The 18522-nt window shown below is 45.0% G+C and overlaps 1 pseudogene; it reads right to left on the bottom strand.

Moving 5' to 3' along the window:
* Nucleotides 1–15153: 15153 nt before the first annotated feature.
* Nucleotides 15154–18352, bottom strand: LOC117712387 (prostaglandin E synthase 3-like; annotated as a pseudogene).
* Between the last annotated feature and the right edge of the window lie 170 nt (nt 18353–18522).

Here is an 18522-nt window from a genome sequence, read left to right on the forward strand (position 1 = left end):
ATACTTACAATGACGCTGTTCCCTGAGGTAACTGGAAAATGTGTCACCAAGTACACAGGTTGAGGATAGCATTTGAAAACCTGTAAGTGCTTTAAGTCAGAGCATCAAGAAGCCCAGAGCCAGGGGAAGGGGGGTGTCTTAGATGGCCACTGTCCCTAGGCAGGCTTGTCCTTGAGCCCAGCATGTCTTAGTGACAAGCTGTGTGGCCTTGGGTAAACATCTCCACCCTTAATCACTGAGGCTGAAACTGCTTCTCTGAGATGCTGACAAAAATGCCACTTCCTGGTGCCTGCAACCCGCCAATGCCCACGGGACAGCAGCCAGTGGCTGCCTGGATAGATACTTGACAGACATAATATAATATTACGCATTAGTTTTATCACTGCTTTCTAGCTTCTTAATTATGCTGATGAATAATTAATGGCACACAAAGTTCTGGTAAACAGCAAGTAGCAAGTAAAAAAAGGAAAGCGGATGAAATGACCATGCTGGGTCTTCAGTCAGTGTCTGTTCAGGGAAGGAGGGAACCGAGGAAGGGAGGGAGGAAGGACACTCCACCTCTTAAAGGTTCCTCCATACCCTAACTGCACCAACACAAGAGCTGACATTCGAGATCCAAACTACATCATCACCAATTTCATTTTTCTGATTATGTAAATCATTCTTTCCCTCCAGTTGGGAAACTAGGGAGCTACCAGAGGCCCCCCAAAAGGCATCCTCTGCTCCCAATCTCCTGCTATAAATTTGCCTGTGCTGTTTTGAAGGTCAGTTAAATACCACAGTCCCAATAATTCAATTCCCTAGAATTGAACTTCCTGGGGGGTGGGGATAAGGGGTAGATAATGAAATTGAGTTAGTCCTAGATCAAATGAATGCAAACCTTAGGAAGGCAGGTGGAGGGCAGGCCTCATCCTTTCATGGTGGATCTGGCACTTGACAACTTCCTGGAAGGAGCAGGTTGAAAGGCTGTCTCTTTCTCTCTAACAACTTCACCTTTCTTTCTGGCCACAGTCTTGATTTCCTCATGGCCAGGCAAACCTATGCAATCCAACAGCCTCTTCCTCGATTTTCATTTAAACCCCACCGATTGCAGAATGTCTCCTTCCTTCAGAGCTGGCTCTTGAATTCTCGCTTTGAGGAACACAGGTTCTAAGTCCCAGTTTGCATGCCTGGTTTCCTGTGACTACCTGTCATCTCAGCTGTATGTGTCCCTCATCCTTTGACTGAGTACAGGAAATGTTCTGTGCAGGGGAGAGCTGGACTCTAGCACTGCCTTTGGGCCACATGAACAGTCACCCTGTGCAATCACTGTACCACTAGTCCTGGGCTCAGGTATGAGTTTCAGATTTCCTGGCAGTCTCAGATCTCCACACTACCCTTCCTCCTCTGTGCCCACTGACCAGTCCAGAGTGGGCTTCCTATATATTCCTTCCAGAACATGCTCTAGTCCATGTCTTGCTTGCTCCTTCCTCCTTTCCAGAACCTGGCCTTTTACATTGTTTTTATTGAGAACGTGTCTCTGCCAGCTGTGTGCCATCATGTGATCTGGATGCTCAGAATTCTCCCAACTCAGAAGGAAACTAAGACCCTCTAGAGCTGGCCACTGTGGGCTTCTGAATTGTGCCATCTGTGGGTAGATGTAGATTATTTTTGGAGACAATATCTGCGATCTCTTTTTCCTCTGCAGTTGTGTGTGTCATGAAGACTGGAATCCCCTGCTACTGCCTATGTGAATATGTTAGTGTTGGGCAGGGAAATGGTTGAGGAAAGACTCTTATTGGCCCAGGAGCTGACCTACCTCAGCAAGGCAACATCATTATCACCATTGCTTCCTGTCTTAGTCAGGGTTTGTATTTATACATGAAACATCATGACCAAGAAGCAATGGAGAGGAAAGGGTTTATTCAGCTTACATTTCCACATTACTGTTCAACACCAAAGGAAGTCAGGACAGGAACTCATGCAGGGCAGGAACTTGGAGGCAGGAGCTGATGCAAAAGCCATGGAGGAATGCTGCTTACTGACTTGCTTCCCCTGGCTTGCTCATCTTGCTTTCTTATAGAACACAGAAATACCAGCCTAGGGATGGTACCACCCACAATGGGCCGTCCCTGCTTGATCACTAATTGAGAAAATGCCTTCCAGCTCGATCTCATGGAAGCATTTCCTCGAGGGAGGCTCCTTTCTCTGTGATAACTCCAGCTTGTGTCAAACTGACACACAAATCCAGTCAGTACAACTGACTGACCCCTTGTCAACCTGACACACAAACACATCACTATTAAGCCTCAACCCTCACTTTCTTATTCATGCTCAAGGTCTGAATAACTTTAAAAGTCCCACAGTCTTTACAAATTCTTACATATTAAAATTTCAATCCTTTAAAAATATCTCCTTTAATATTCAAAGTCTTTTTACAGTTCAAAGTCTCTCAACTGTGGGCTCCACTAAAATACTTTCTTCCTTCAAGAGGGAAAAATATTGGCACAGTCACAATCAAAAGCAAAATCAAACTCTAACTGTCCAATGTCTGGGATGCACTCACGATCAATCATCTGGGCTCCTCCAAGGGCTTGGGTCACTTCTCCAGCTGCCCTTCGTAGCACACAGCTTGTCTTCTAGGCTCCAGCTGCCTGTACTCCACTGCTGCTGCGGTTCTTGGCAGTCATCTCATGGTAATGGCATCTCCATCCACTGTTGTCTTCCGCTACAACTGGGCTTCACCAATAGCCTCTCATATGTTCTCTTCATGGTGCTAAGCTTCAGCTCCTTTGCATGAACCCTTTACCGCTGAAACATCAACTGCAACTGAGGCTGCGCCTTCACTAATGGCCTTTCCTGGACTCTCACAGTGCCATGCCTTAGCTGCTCTCTATGACCCCTTCATGCCTTCAAAAGTAGTCACCTGGGTGACTCTTACAGATTTCCAAGTGCAGCTGCAGCGTGAGGTACAACCTTGGCTATTTCTGGAACACAGCCTCTTGTGCTCTCAGAAAACACTTCCCAGATTTCACCTCAATGATGCTGGTCTTTTCTTAATTACTACCAATTTCTTAGCTCCAGCTAACCAGCATCAATAGTAATGCAAAGGTTTTGCTTTAGTAGTTCTGCTGTCTTGTTAATCATAGCTGATTCTTCAGCCCTGGCTACCCAGAACCACAGAACCTTCAAAATCAAAACAGCAATAGCCCTGATAAACGTCTTTAATATTCCCTTTGAAATTTCACAAGCCAGGCCTTAATTCGTTGCACTTTTCTCTACATTATCTTCCAAGCTCCTTCAGAGAATCCCACAGAGCTCTTAACATCCCAATGGCTCTTCTAGCTCAAAGTTCCAAAGTCCTTCCACAGTCCTCCCCAAAACATGGTCAGGTTGTTACAGGAATACACCACTATGCTGGTACTAATTTATCTTAGTTGGGGTTTGTATTCCTGCACAAAACATCATGACCAAGAAGCAAGTTGGGGAGGAAAGGGTTTATTCAGCTTACACTTCTATATTACTGTTCATCAACAAAGGAAGTCAGGACAGGAACTCACACAGGGCAGGAACTTGGAGGCAGGAGCTGATGCAGAAGCCATGGAGGGATGCTGCTTACTGACTTGCTTCCCCTGGCTTGCTCATCTTGCTTTCTTATAGAACCCAAGACTACCAGCCCAGGGATGGTACCACCCACAATGGGCTAGGCTCTCCCTGCTTGATTACTAATTGAGAAAATGCCTTACAGCTGGATCTCATGGAGGCATTTCCTCAAGGGAGGCTCCTTTCTCTGTGATAACTCCAGTTTGTATCAATTTGACACACAAAACCAGCCAGTGTACTTCCTCTGATTTTTGTAGGAGCTCTGGGTGCTATTCACATGGTGGATTTCTGGAAAACAAGGATTTGCTTGTAGATTTTTTTCCCAGCATGCCTTTGTGATGTTGGATACTGAACCCCAGCCCTTAGAGCCTCGTTTCCATAATTTCAAGCTGGGACTCTATCATAACTCAGGAGAATAAATACTCAAATCTAGTGGAGATCATGTAGGGGCAACCTCTCACCCTGCCATGTGATAAGGACCCCAGCTCTAGTTAGAGAGCCCAGTTCTCATCCAGTGTTCTACTTATGGACTCATAAGACTTCATACAGTATGCCTCAGTTTCTCCTTTTATTAAATGGGAGTGTGATAACTGTATTGTGGGAGAAATCATGGCTGGGTTCCTGACTGGTCGTTTGAATAGGTATAGCCTACATATAAACATCTGTTTGAATGCTTAGACCATAGGGAGTGGCACTATTAGGAGATGTGGCCTTGTTGGAGTAGGTGTGACCTTGTTAGACTAGGTGTGTCACTGTGGAGGCGAGGCTTTGAGGTTTTAAATGCTCAAGCTAAGCTCAGTGTGACACACATCCAGCCTCCTTCTGCTACCTGCAGATCAAGATGTAGACCTCTCAGCTCCTTCTCCAGCACCATGTCTGCCTACATGTTGCCATGTTTCCAGCCACAATGAAAATACATTGAACCTCTGAACCTGTAAGCCAGCCCCAATGAAATGTGTTCCTTATTTCCTAAGACACTAACAAGGTGATAAATTCTTAAGATTGATTCCTCAAAGTACTATTAAGCCAAAGAGCTAAGTAAGGGACATTCTCTGCCTATAGCCTAGCTTGCAATGATAAGCAGCTCTCATAGGCCCTGCTTCATACTTCCTGGGTGCAAGTGTACAAATGTGAGGGGATATATATATATATATATATATATATATATATATATACACACACACATGTGGGCATACATGCATATACATATATACATAAATGCATATATACATAAATGCATACATATATATATACACATATACACATGTGGGCATAGATGCATATACATACATACATAAATGCATATATACATACATGCATACATACTATATATATACATACACACATGTGGACATATATGCACACATATAATATACACATTCATAAATACATACATGTATACAAACACACACACCTGTTCTACCTGGAAAACTTCTCCAAGGTTTCTTCTCTGACCTTCAGACCATGCTTTCCCTCTGCTCCTGTGGCCCCTGCATGTCATGGTCCAGTCACTCTTCACAATGGGGACCTGCATGGGTCAGTGTGTCCTGCCAACATTGTAGTCATCTTGGGCTGCTATCACAAAGTACCACAGACTGAGTGAGTCATGAGTATCTATCTTTCACTACTTCCGAGCCTGGAAGTCTGGGACCCAATGCCAGCATGGTGGAGATCCAGTGAGGGCCTCTGAGGCTGTGTACTGCTGGCTCCTCAAAACAGCACCACAAATGGGTTGGCAAGTGTGCAGATCTGAAGCCCGTGGGAGCAGCCATGTTCACGCATGAACAGAGGAATATCATGACTTTGCTTTTCTGAAAGTGGATGAGAAAAATGTCATTATGTCTTCCTTAAATATTCAGATAAACTCCCCAGTGATTTTAGGGCCAGTTATTGACTTTATTGTGTGGGTTCTAGCTAAAATTCTAATTTCTTTGATACACATCTAGAATTTATCTGTTTCTTCTTGAAAAGCCTTCAGTGCTTTGGATCCTTCAAGGAATTTTCTCATTTAATATAAGCTGCTGAATTTATTGGGGTAAAATATTATCTTGTCATTCTTTTCATTTCTGTAGGATCTATAATTATGTCACCGCTCAGTATGGGCCCCTCCTTCCCGCCTTGTTCTTCCTCCCCTCTCTTCTCTATTCCCTCTGCTCCTCCTTCCTCTGTTTCTTTCTTCTTTCTCTCTTCCCCAACTTCTTCCTAAGTAATCAGGTCCCTTAGGGGTCTGCTGAACTGGCTGTTTTTTATGTCAATTTGACACAAGCTGGAGTCATTTGGGAAGAAGTAACCGTAATTGAGAAAATGCCCCCACCAGACTGTCTATAGTCAAGCCTGTGGTGCATTTTCCTTGTTTGGTGATTGATGTGGAAGGGCCTGGCTCACTGGGCATGGTTTCATCCTTGATTAGGTGGTCCTGGTAGCATTAAGAAAGGAGGCTGAGCAAGCCATAGGGAGCAAGCCTGCGGGCAGTGTTTCTCCATGGCTTCTGCTTCAGTTCCTGCCTCCTTCTTTTGAAGACAGTGATTTTAAAGTGTGAGCTGAAATAAGCTCTCTCCTCCACAGGCTGCTTTTGGTCACAGTGCTTTATCACAGCAATGGAAACCAATATTCAGACACCGAGTAAAGGTTTATTCATGGTATTGATATTGATCTTTTCAAAGAATCTATGGGTTGGGTTTTCATTGGTTTTGCCGGTTGTCTCTTCTGCCTCTCCCTTTCTGCTTCATTGACTTCTGCCCTTGTAATCATTATTTTCTTCCCTCAGTGAATTATGACTTTGCTCTTCTGTTTTTCAGTTTCTTATGAAGGCCCCAAAGCCAAAGATTTGGGACCTTTGTTCATTTCATTGTAGACATTAAGTGCTATGAGTTTAATCTCTAGAGAGTGTGCTTAGTGACATCTAACACAATTCATGCACGCATGTGTGTATTTGTGTGTGCTTGTGTGTGTGTGCGTGTGTGAACCCAAGGACACACATATGCTCACCAACCATGCTACTCCAAGAGAACTCCTCTAACTAAACAACAAATGTTAACAATATCAACGCTGAGTGGAATTTCAAAGATTTCTTAGCCTATTCATTTTGCATCAAAATCCTGTTTTTTTTTTTTGATTGACTTAATAACTTCAGTCTGTTTAGGGAGAGTAATGTCATGTTTAGAGCTTTGGGAGACTTTTATCCATTGAGTTCACTTTGACAGACTTCTTCTGTGGAGTAGAACAGTGTTCAGGCTGCTGCCAATCATCCCCCATCATTAATCCAAGATCTGCCTGGGTCCTCTGCAGTCCTGAAGGACAGGGGATTCCTGTCAGGAGGGGTATGGTCCCCCAGGTTTGTGTAAGCATGAATCTCCAGGCTCTCTGAAGTTCTTTCTGGATGTCTTGCCCTCATGTAGTTTCTCCATTGTGATTTCTCACAGCTCCTTGCTGAGTATTGAGGGCACTTCTGAGGTGTCCTGCACTCTGCTGTTTCTGGCTAGCTCCATGAGATCTGACCAGATCCCTTCCTTGCAGAAGTATTGGGTGAGCCTCCTAGGGAGCTGCCTTCTGTGGGGAAGTCCTTAGAAACTTGCTCAGGTCCCAAGTCCTTCAGACTTGTGTGACTGACAAAGTCTCAATTGTAAACTGAAACACCACAGAGTTAGTTGCCTTCTTTGCAGCTTTGGAAGCTGGCTGTCTATCTCAGCACCCCTTTGAGGTGGGGTTGAATTTAATTGCATTAAAGATAAGGACAAGAAGTTGGTATGGACATGTAGACCTCAAAAATAAAAGGATTTTTAAAAAGGGTTCATTGGTTGCCCCTGTCTTATCCCCAAAGGACACCCAAGCATCCTGTGGAAGTTCTGAAACACACAATTCCATTCAGTATTTTTCATCTGAGGAGACAGACTGTCATACACACCAACCCTTGAGAGCATTCTTAATTATCAACCTCACAACTTGCTGTGTAAACATTTATTGAGCACCTACTGTGTGTTTAGCCTTAGTTTGGTGTAGATGCTTAAGCTGTGTTCTGCAGCACAATGGGGTTGAGAAGGAGACCCACTCCTGTAGGGGGCTCTAAGTGGGCACCAAACATTGTTAAAGTCACTGCTAGGACCTAGGTCAGGCCAGTAGTAAGATTTTTTTTTTAGTTCCTATTGTGAGTGTTTCTTCTCATGTTTAATTTCCTGTAAATCAGCCAGGATGTTGGGGAACAGGGTGATTTTGCTCTCCAATTGGCAGACATTGGGCTCTCCCTCACTGCTCTGGCTGCTTTGAGCAAAAGGGTTTTTATTTAAGCCACCAGCCAGATGACTCTTGCTGTACCTTGCTGTATATAAGGTATACTCTTATTCATGCCACCTTGAACACTGGACCGACACCTTGGAGACTCGACATCATAGCCTTACTATACTTTCCTGGCAGATATTCCTACCCAGGCCAGAGGGGGAGTGCTTTCCTCATGACCTTGCAGATTGGTCATTGTGATGATTGGCACAAATACAAACCTTCATTTGCATGAAAGGCTCCCTGTTCAGGATGCAATGCTCTTTCTCCAGCTGTGCAGTAGGCTGTTCAGCTCACTCAGTCACCCCACATATAGGCAAAAGAGAGACAGACCTGGATCCTACTGTTAGTATTCCCACAAGAACACCAAGTTACTCAGCCACAGCATATATGCAGAGAACCTAGGTCAGATCCCTATAGGCTCCTTGATCTCTGTGAGCCATTATGTGTTCCAGTCAATTGATTCTTTGGGTTGTGTCCTAGTGGTGTGTCCCTGAGCCCTCTGGTTTCTCCGATCCTTCCTCCCCCTCCTCCCTAGAATGCCCCAGCTCTAATGTTTGCTGTGGTACCCATCAGCTGCAGGATGAAGTCTCTCTGGTCTCTTTGATGAAGATTCTGTTTTCCTGCCTACGGAATGTGCAGGAACCAAAGACTTATTTTGAGTGGCCCTTCATTGCCTATTTTTAGTAGAACTGATTGAGGTGGCCACATGAAGAAGCAGTGGCAGCAGAGACAGTCTATGATCTATGATGGAATGGCATGCAAAGCCACAGAAGAGATAGAGCAGCTGGCTGCCTATGTGGTCATGGAGGGCAGCCAGCGGATGGAGCCACAGAAAGGGTAGCCACTGGATCCATACAGCTCTGGAAAAAAAGCAAGTGAAGCTAGGCGATTAAAGCTACAAAGGTAAGGAAGCAGATGCTATACTGACAGCTGCAAAAAGAGGTGGGCCTGAAGACCAGAGGCCAGCAGAAGCAGCAGCAGCAGCAGCAGCAGCAGCAGCAGCAGCAGCAGCAGCAGCAGCAGCAGCAGCAAAAGGCTACTGAACAGTCTGAAAGTGTGAAAGGATAGGAAATGAGAGGAATGGTGATATTATGGTTCTGGTGTTGCTTGGAGCATGACCATGAATGATAATAATAAGAACAGTGTTTTAATTTGGGTACTGCCATCCATTGTGGGGTCAGTACTGTGCCTGAGAGCATGCCCATGATGCAGCCCTTAGCAGTATCAGCCCAGAGCTTGCTTATAAAGGCGAAGCCGGTAAGATTACATGTATTCTGCCCACATGTAGGCAGGGTCTTGCTTTAACATATGTCTTGCAGTCGTACTAGTCATCTTTCTGAGCAGAGTAAGCAAGTTTTATTATGAAAGCAGAAATAGCCGTTAGCTTTATGACCTACTATCTTGCTAGAAAGCCATTTTTACAAGATCAGTCAATTTCAGAATAGTTTTCAATGTCTGGGGAGAAAGGAAAGTGGGCTGACAGGGTACAGCCTGCACAAGTGAGTGGTTTACGTTTTTTGGTTTTTTTCTTTCTGATCTCTCAAGCATAGTAAGTCTAGACTTTAAACACAATGCTAACGGTCACAGTGAAGGTAGGGAGAAGATGAGGCAAGGTACTGAGGCGAGGCTGTGAAGAGTCAGAGGAGACTGGGAGTACTTCAGAAAGCTGCCAAGTCTTCACGGTCAATGAGCCCAGACACCACAGGCCCAGGTGCTTTAATACTGGCCATTGGTAAGTGCCAGGGGACCTCAAAATCCAGTCCTACACAGATTTGTAATGTTCATCAGGGTTCCACTACCTGTGCCCTACAGGAGAACCATGACACTAGGGGGCTCCACTTGCTGCTGTTCCTGTCTGCCTGAGGCTACTGTTGGCTGTGGCCAGATGCCTAGGGACACAAAAGCTACCCAGGACCAGCATAAGCTGAGCTCTGTACTCCCCTACCCAGTGGCTACCTGGTAACAAGGAGAAAGCGGTGTGGGGCTCCAACACAAGCAGTACCTGCTGAAGCATGTGGAGTAACTCGTTGTTTCCTGGGTCACACACTGTGTACACAGGCTGAGTGACAGTTGCTTCCTGCATCACACATTGTGTACACAGGCCGAGTGACCTGCTGTACCTGCATGTGATCATTACAACCAATTACAAACATTATAAACAACTAAGTTAAAAGCTAAACATTTGTTCTCAGCCTTGAAGGAACGTTCAGTCCACAGGGGTCTACAGTTCATAGTTCACATTGACTATTAATGAGTTTGATCCACTGTACACTGTGAAAAGTCTCAGAGAGAGAAATAACATCTCTTTCTTCATTCTCCCAGTGCCAAGCTATTAGGACAGTGGGTGTGTCAGGTTGAGGAGAGAGTATCTTTCAAGGCTGCTGTCTTAAAGTTTGTATTCCTGAGCAAAACATCATGGCCAAGAAGCAAATTGGGGAGGAAAGGGTTTATTCAGCTTACACTTCTACATTGCTGTTCATCACCAAAGGAAGTCAGGACTGGAACTCACACAGGGTAGGAACCTGGAGGCAGGAGCTGATGCAGAAGCCATGGAGGGATGCTTCTTACTAGATTCCTTCCCCTGGCTTGCTCAGCCTGCTTTCTTATAGAACCCAGGACTTCAGCCCAGGGATGCAGGGATAGCACCACCCACAATGGACCACACCACCTCCCATCACTAATTGAGAAAATGTCTTACAGCTGGATCTCATGGAGGCATTTCCTCAAGGAAGGCTCCATTCTCTGTGATAACTCCACCTTGTGTCAGGTTGACACAAAAACATCCAGTACAGCTGCATTGGTTGCTGCACGCCTCTGAAGTGGACAGTCACAGCAGGCTCTCCCTGCTTTACCCCTGCATTATGGGGACCTGTGTGGCTGGCCTTAGGCATGCTCATCTCAGAAAGGGTTGGCTGACGTTCTATGCCCATGCAGGAAGGAGGCAGAGGAAGCTAGTGACCATGCTCAGAAATGTCTGTATGGGAGGCAGGTGGGAATGCGCCAGTCTCTGTGGAAGTTCTGGAAGTAGAAAGGCACTTGCATAGATAGAAGTCACGGCATCTTTCAGTGCAGTTTGGTTTGTGAGTCTCAAACTCAAAATTGAACCTGGATGGGAACGTGACTGCCAACTCATTAATGACAGCAGTTACAGGGCCCATGGCATCACCTACACAAACAGCATAAAGTAGTGACATCTTAGAGACAGCAACAGCGGTGGTGGCAGCAGCAGAGCAGTGGCCACAGGAGCAACCTCTGAGAATGTTGAGGACCACAGAGCAACAGAAAGCACATGACAGCCAGAGTAACAGCACTGCAATAGTTACAGGGGCTGCAAAAACAGTAACAACAGAGCCTCCCAACAACAGTGCCTTCCAACAACAGCGCCCCAAACAACAGTACCCCCAACAACAATGTCCCCACCAGCCCCTTCTGGAATGATTTCCCCTAAGTAGTAACCTCCAGCAGCAGAGTGTTCCCAGCATCAGTCTGCAACCCAGCATCCCTCCCCCACTGCCAGTACCATCCCCACAGCCATGTCTATGACGATTTTCTTTCCCTGGGCTCAGGCTTAAATGCCTTCACCTTTCATTATCTCAGATAGCTTCTGTAACAGTTACTTGTTGCTCTGATATAACTCCATGACCCAAAGCTGCTTATAGAAGAAAAAAATTACTTTTGAATTATGGTTCAAATCACCACACATCTCAAGACCTGTCTGAATAAAAAAGAGAGAAAGAGACTGATGAATTTATATTCATAAGGCATTCATAATTCGATAGAAGAAAACTCAGAAAAGTTAGAAATCTATTTAGTTAAGGTTTCTGTATCCAATAAAGCACTGTTCAGATGCAATCTGGGGAATAGTGAGTGTATTTGACTTTTAGGCTACAGTCCATCCTGAAGGGAAGCCAGGAGAGGAAGGGGTTCAAGGCAGCAATCTTGAGCAGAGAGCATGGAGTAATACTGCTGTAAGGTCGCTGTTATGACTTGCTCAGATTAGTTTCTTACACAACCCAGAACCAGCAGCCCAGGGTGGCACTGCCCACAGTGGGCTGGGTCCTCACACACAGTCATTAATCGAGAAAGTGCCCCACAGAACCTGCCCGCAGGCCATTCTGATGGAGGCATTTTCTCAGTTTAGGCAATCTCTACCCAGATGACTCCAGTATGTGTCAAGTTGACAAACCGCCAAGCAGCATGGGGTTCTAACCCAGGCTTTTTGATTATCAGCATATCCCCAGGAAAGCCCTTTAACTTCCCTGCATCTCAAGTGCCTTAATCTTGCAATGACAAACTAATAAGATTTCCACATCTGTCCCCAAGGGCTTTGAGGTGAGGTAATGCTGAGCTATACATAGGCTCCGATGGGGTCACTTGGGTGGGAAAATGTCTTGTTAGCTCACACTCAGGGAAGTACCTGAAGGGCGAGGTCTCTGTTTTGCCTCACAGCATCCCCCTCCCCAATTCTCCTCTCTCATCTTGTGGCTGCTCTCAGTCGGGGAGCCATCAGCAAAGCTGGGTGATGTGAGAAAGGGGGCCTTTCATCCTGTAAGCTTGTCATCTTCAGCTTCTCACTGATGTCAGGCTCTGTTTCCTTGGGGGAAGATAAAAAGGAAAACAATAAAAGAAACCATTCACACAGGAAAATCCAAAGCACTGTTCCTTGTCGTGACCCAGTCTCAGGAAGATGGAAGGAGGGGTCGACTTGGGTCTGTGGGCATGTTTGTGGTGCTCGGTATGTTTGTTTGTAAAACTAGCAAAGGTCCAAAGCAATCCCAGAGCTGACTATCCATCTACCATTCTTTGTTGACACTTGTGGGTCTGTAGATAAAGATGGCATCCAGTGTTTGAGAAGTGGAATACTGAAACATTCCATGACTGCCATAGTATTTTATGCTGCTGCATGTAACACAGTGATATGGGCAGGCTGTAAGGGGCAGAGATTTACATTGGTTCCTGGTTCTGTCTTAGGTTGAAGGCAAACAACTGACAATGGCTTTCATGCTGATGGAGTCCCTAGGTGGCACAACTCATCCAGGGTGGGGCAGCCCTACCTACATAGCCGAGGCCTGGAACTTGTTGCATAACCCAGATTGGCCTCAGATTTGAGATCCTTCTGTCTCAGATTTCCAAAGACCTGTCTCTCCTCCCCTTCCTCCTTAATGTCTATAGATATTTAGCCTGTACGTATGTTTATGCACCATGTGTATTCCTGGTACCTGCAGAGGTCAGAAGGGGACATCAGATCCTCTGGAATTGAAGTTACAAGTGGTTGTAAGCCACCACATGGGTGCTAGGAATCAAGCCCAGGTCTTCAGTAAGAGCAGCCAGTGCTCTTAGCAACTGAGCTATCTCTCCATTGTCCCCATTCTCCTCTTAAAAAGCTATCAATACTCAATCATAGGACCCATCCAAATGATTGTATCTAATCCTGATCAACCTCCCCAGAGGCTGCACCCCTAAACACCACAAGACTAAGTTTTCTCCCTCTACATACTTTATGATGAGAGCCAATTTCAAAAATACTCAGCATGTCTACACAGTGATGAGGCAGGTGTGCAGCATGGCAGAAGTGACCCTCTTCAACAACAGCATGTGTCTGTGACCATGGGTATCTCTGCCCTCCCTCTGCAGGGACTCCTGGAAGGTGTAAGAGTAAGAATATGACCTAATCTCCTCCATGGACTTTATGATGCTAAGACTGGGTTGTTTACCAATGTTCTTTTATTAGATGACAGCGTCAGGCCTTTCCACATTACTCACATTCTCCTGGAGTCTGAGCTAAGGGTTCTGTGCAAACAGTTGATTTGAGAAGTGGTCCCAAAAAGAGCCAGCAGGGATTGTGTGAACATGTCAGGAAAGATGCTGAGCCGGTGTGTAACAGCAGGTGCTGGCCAGTCCCCTGTGAGCAGGTTGGTGCCAGCAGGTGCTGTGCAGTCTCCTTGAGCAGGTGTGGGACAGCAGGTGTTGCCCAGTCTCCTCTGGTCTTGAGGCATGGATAAGGCAGTGGTGACATCTCCAGCTTTGTGTCACCCACAGAGAAAGTGTTAGGCTGTTCTACTCCCATACTGCTCAGCTTTTGGCCATCAGTGTGTATAGAGGCAGCAGCTGAGGCAGGAAGCTGCCATACCAGACCAGTGTCATGAGACTAATTGGTCATTATAAAGGCACCCCCAGGAACCTGGTCAAAGCTACGCATCCATATTAGCAGGTGTGACCAAACACCTGGCAATGCTAACTTAAAGGAAGAAGGGATTTCCTTAGCTCAATTTTAGGGTACAGTGTAACACAGCAGGGCAGGCATGGTGACCAGAGCATAAGGAGACTAGTCATATTGTATCCAGTCAGAAAACAGATGAGCACTGGTGCCCACCTTGCTTTCTTGTCTTTCCTTCTTCCTCCCTCCTTCCCTCCCTCCCTCTCTCCTTCCCTTCCTTCCTTCCTTCTTCCTTCCTTCTTCCTTTACTTCTTTCTTCCTTCCTCCCTTCCTTCCCTCCCTTTCTTTTTTTTTATTAAGTCCAATACCCTAGTCCAAAGTGGTGATGCCCACATTCATCACAAGCTGTCCATCCTCAGTTAAACCAATCTGGAACCCGCCTTACAGACATGCCCAGAGGGGTGTCTCCTAGGTGTTCCTAAAGCCAGTTGGGCTGACAATGAAGCTGAACCATTGCAGTATCCTGCATGGGAGGAAGCCCCTTTTGTGTCACACACCTGTCCAGGTGTGCTTTTTTTATAACTATGTGTATGTATGTACATGATCTTGGGTATCATTTACTCCTCCCCTATGCTGAAGCAGGACAGGTATAGCTCATGTGCTCTGTAGGTTGTCTCCTCCCCTCCTCTGTTTCCTTAGTCCTCTTGTCTTGGTGTCATCTGTGGCTTGATATCAGGAAAGCTGACTATAAAGAGAAAACTATTTAAATTTCCAGTTCTTAGGGTTCTCAGGCTATTCCCAAGGCCCTTGGACCTAATTTTGAGCTTGCCATGTGTACTCAACTATTTATTATATTAACTCCAGTGCCTCCACATTTAGATCTGCCCCAAGACCTTCACTGTGTTGATGCAATTCTCCTTATAAGATGGAATAGCTATGGCAAGAGGTAGAAATAAGCGTTTTGCCTTCCATTGAAGTGGTTCCCACAATCCCTTGGTGAGAACAGCTGACTGGCACTTTGCCAGTCTGCTAATCTTTTTTTTTCTGTTTTTCTCTTTTTAAATCATCCAATAGCATATTGGGAAAAAATGTAGACATTTAAAAAAATCTCCACTGTCCTGAACATAAACTGAGGTTTTTCAGGCAAAGCATAAGCTGAAATAAGCAGAAAAAAAATTCCAATAGTATATTAACAGTTTCCATTCATCAGCCACACTGACAGTACAAATACGAGTGTGGTCTGGGATTTTTTCATCATCACTGTCTTGTGAATCATCTGCTCCATCTACTTCTGGAAAATCTAGATCACATCATGGCAATGTGGTCCATGTGATCTATCTTCTCAGAGAGACAGTCAAAATTAGAGATATCTTCATCTGAATTGTCCTCCCAGTCTTTCCAATTATTGAAGTCCACGCTAAGCCAATTAATCTTTGCCCTTTTCTTTGTTAACCTTAGCCACAGTTGGCCAGATTCTCCTTTTTGCAAATGAAATAAAATTGATCTGTTTATTTTTTTCATTCCAGGAATCATTTGGATCAATACAATGAAAAAGATCGGCTTTATTTAAAGGCTTAAAATTGTCACTTCTTTCAAGACAACTGAAAATAAGTTTGAATTTTATTAAAGCTTACATTAATATCTTTATTGTCTTCAACACCATAATTAATGAATACATAGTTCCTTTGATCAAACCAGAAGTTTGCATCCTCTGCCACTGAGGCCAGACAAGGTATCCCAGTTAGAGGAACAGGATCCACAGGGAAGCAACAGTCAGAGACAGTCTCCACTCCAGTTGTTGGGACACCTGCATGAAGATCAAGTTGCACGTCTATGTGAGGGGGTCCTAGGTCCAGTCCATGCTTGCTCTTTGGTTGGTGGTTCAGTCTCTGGGAGCCCACAAGGGTCCAGCCAGATTTGTTGACTCTGTTGGTCTTCTTGGGGAGTCTCTATTCCCTTTAGGTCTTTCAATACTTCCCCCATCTCTTCTACAAGGCTCCCTCAGCTCCATCTAATGTTTGACTTTGCTCTCTACATCTGTTTCCATCAGCTGCTAAATGGAACCTCTCAGAGGACAGTTATGCTAGGCTCCTGTATGCAAGCAATATCATTAATAGTGTCATGGATTGATTCTTATCCATAGGCTGGGTCTCAAGTTGGGTCAATCGTTGGTTTCCCATTTCCTCCATCTCTGCTCCATGTTTGTCCCTGTATATTTTGTAGGCAGAACACATTTTTGGTCGAAGGTTTTGTGGTTGGGTTGGTGTCCTTATCCCTCCACTGGAAGTCATGCCTGGCTACATGAGGTAGCCACTTCCTTGGTACAGGAGACAACTTCCTGAACAGAACACCAATGTGCAGGTGCTAAGATCAATAATAAAAATGAATGGGACCCCATGAAACTGAAAAGCTTCTGTAAGGCAAAGGACACTGTCAACAGGAGAAAATGGCAGCCTGCAGATTGGGGAAAGATCTTCACCAACCCTACAGCTGACAGAGGGCTAATATCCAAAATATATAAAGAATTCAAGAAGTCAGACACCAATAAACCAAATAACCAAAATAAAGAAATGAGATACAGAGCTAAACAGAATTCTCAATAGAGAAATCTCTAATGGCCAAGCAACACTTAAACCTTCTCTCTCTTTTTTAATTCTTTCAGCTGCACCCCACTTACTTATAAAACATTGGTAGAAATTCTGCTCTTTATATATGTGGTTTGGTTCTAAAATCAGGCTAGTGAAAGTTTGAGTGGCATCTTTTCTGTGAATATGATCATTCACAGAACCGAGTGGCTTCAGGATACCCAGAGAGAAACGGGATGGTTATGGCTGTGGTGATGGACTGAGAAGAAACCCAGGTCTGCCTGCTGGTTCTCGCCAGTCAGCAGCTGTGGGAGCTCCAAATGTCATTCCTCTTCTTTGTGCCTCAGTGTCCTCCTTTATGAAATGGGGTCCCTGACTAAGTCTGTCTCATTAGGCTGTGACCCCTCTGTGTGTGGCCAGGAGCACTGTGCCACAAGCATTCAGCACACCTCTTGATTAGTCCTAAATTCAGAGTCTCCACTGCCTGGTCAGACTTGGCTCAGTCCCACTTTTGGTGGTTCTTTGTAATTTCTTTCCCTTATCTTTCCAGGCCTTTTATGGGATTGGGGGTTGGTGGTAATAATCTTTAGTTTCCAAAAGCCCTTCCCACTCCTCCATCATTCTAGGATAGCTTATTCTATTGCTTTATGGTTGCAATATTTCTCCAATGTGTTGACGGAAAAGAATTATTTTTTTTTTTATTTTTTTTTTTTTTTTTTTTTGTCTCCGCTCTTCTCTGAATTGCCTAATATCTTTAGGGAGATCTGCCTGGCACCCTGTTTGGGGCTATTGATTTTTGTGTATTGGTCCACACCTACAGTTTATCTTTATTGGAAATGGGCCACACTGGGGAGCACGGGGGCCTCTGTGACTTCAGCTGTGTTGTCTGAGTGTGTTTGGTCTCTGGGCTTTCCCCTTGAAGGAAAAAATGGCTGAGGGTTTTGTGTCATAGCATGGCATCTGTCAGGTTAGGATAGACAGACAGACAGACAGACAGGGTGATGTAGCTCTCTGTGGAAGCTCTGATAATGCTTCCCATTAGGAAAGTGGTTTCAACTCCCACACCGCCCTGTTTGTTTTAGAGAATAGAACTCCAATTTTGGTTTTGAAAAGAAAAGAAGCAACAAGGGGTGAGAGTGGAGGAATGGACGAGTGGGTGGGAGTCCCTATCTTCTGTCATACCCCAGAGATTGGTGATGCCAAATTTAAGTTCTGGGAAAGATGGAGACCTTTGCTAAGGCTTGGGTTCTGTGTTTCCTGCTTCACCTTGACTCTCTGAGCAGGTTCCAAGCTGTGGCTTTTTATAATGATAAAGACATTTGGATGTCTATTTTGTTACTATTTTTGCCAAGCTGATTTTTAAAAAACTTTTTATTGATTTTTTATGACTTTTACATCATGTACCCCAGTTCCACTCATCTCCCCATGCCCTTGTATTTATCCTCCACCCTTGCAACCTTCCTCTCAAAGTAAAAAGAAAAAAACATACATAGAAGCAAACAGAATAAGCAAAACAAAACAAACCATAGAAAACATCTTGTCATGGAAGCTGTAGTGTATCACAGCATATCCCACAGGATACCTCTCTGTTCACACAACTTTGCTTGCAATGAACAATTTTCTGGTTCGAGGTCTCTGGCTTCTGTGACGCCATTAATATTGGATCCTCACCAGGACTCCCCCTGGTTATCCTGTTGCTGCTCCGTGTCATGGAGTTCATACAGCTTTGGATCAGCAGGACCGGCTCTTTCATGTTCCCCAACAATTCACAGATGAGGTAGATATTGGGGTAGGCAAACTCAAAGCCCTGGAACTGGGCCTGGGTGGCAGCTGAGCTGGTCAGCCCCCTGGCTTGCTCTTCTCCACACCATGAGAGTGAGCTCTCCAGCACTGCTCCTGCTAGGTCACCCAATGCTGCCATTT

This window comes from Arvicanthis niloticus, chromosome 7 (genome assembly GCF_011762505.2).
Source record: "Arvicanthis niloticus isolate mArvNil1 chromosome 7, mArvNil1.pat.X, whole genome shotgun sequence".
Classification (NCBI taxonomy): domain Eukaryota; kingdom Metazoa; phylum Chordata; class Mammalia; order Rodentia; family Muridae; genus Arvicanthis; species Arvicanthis niloticus.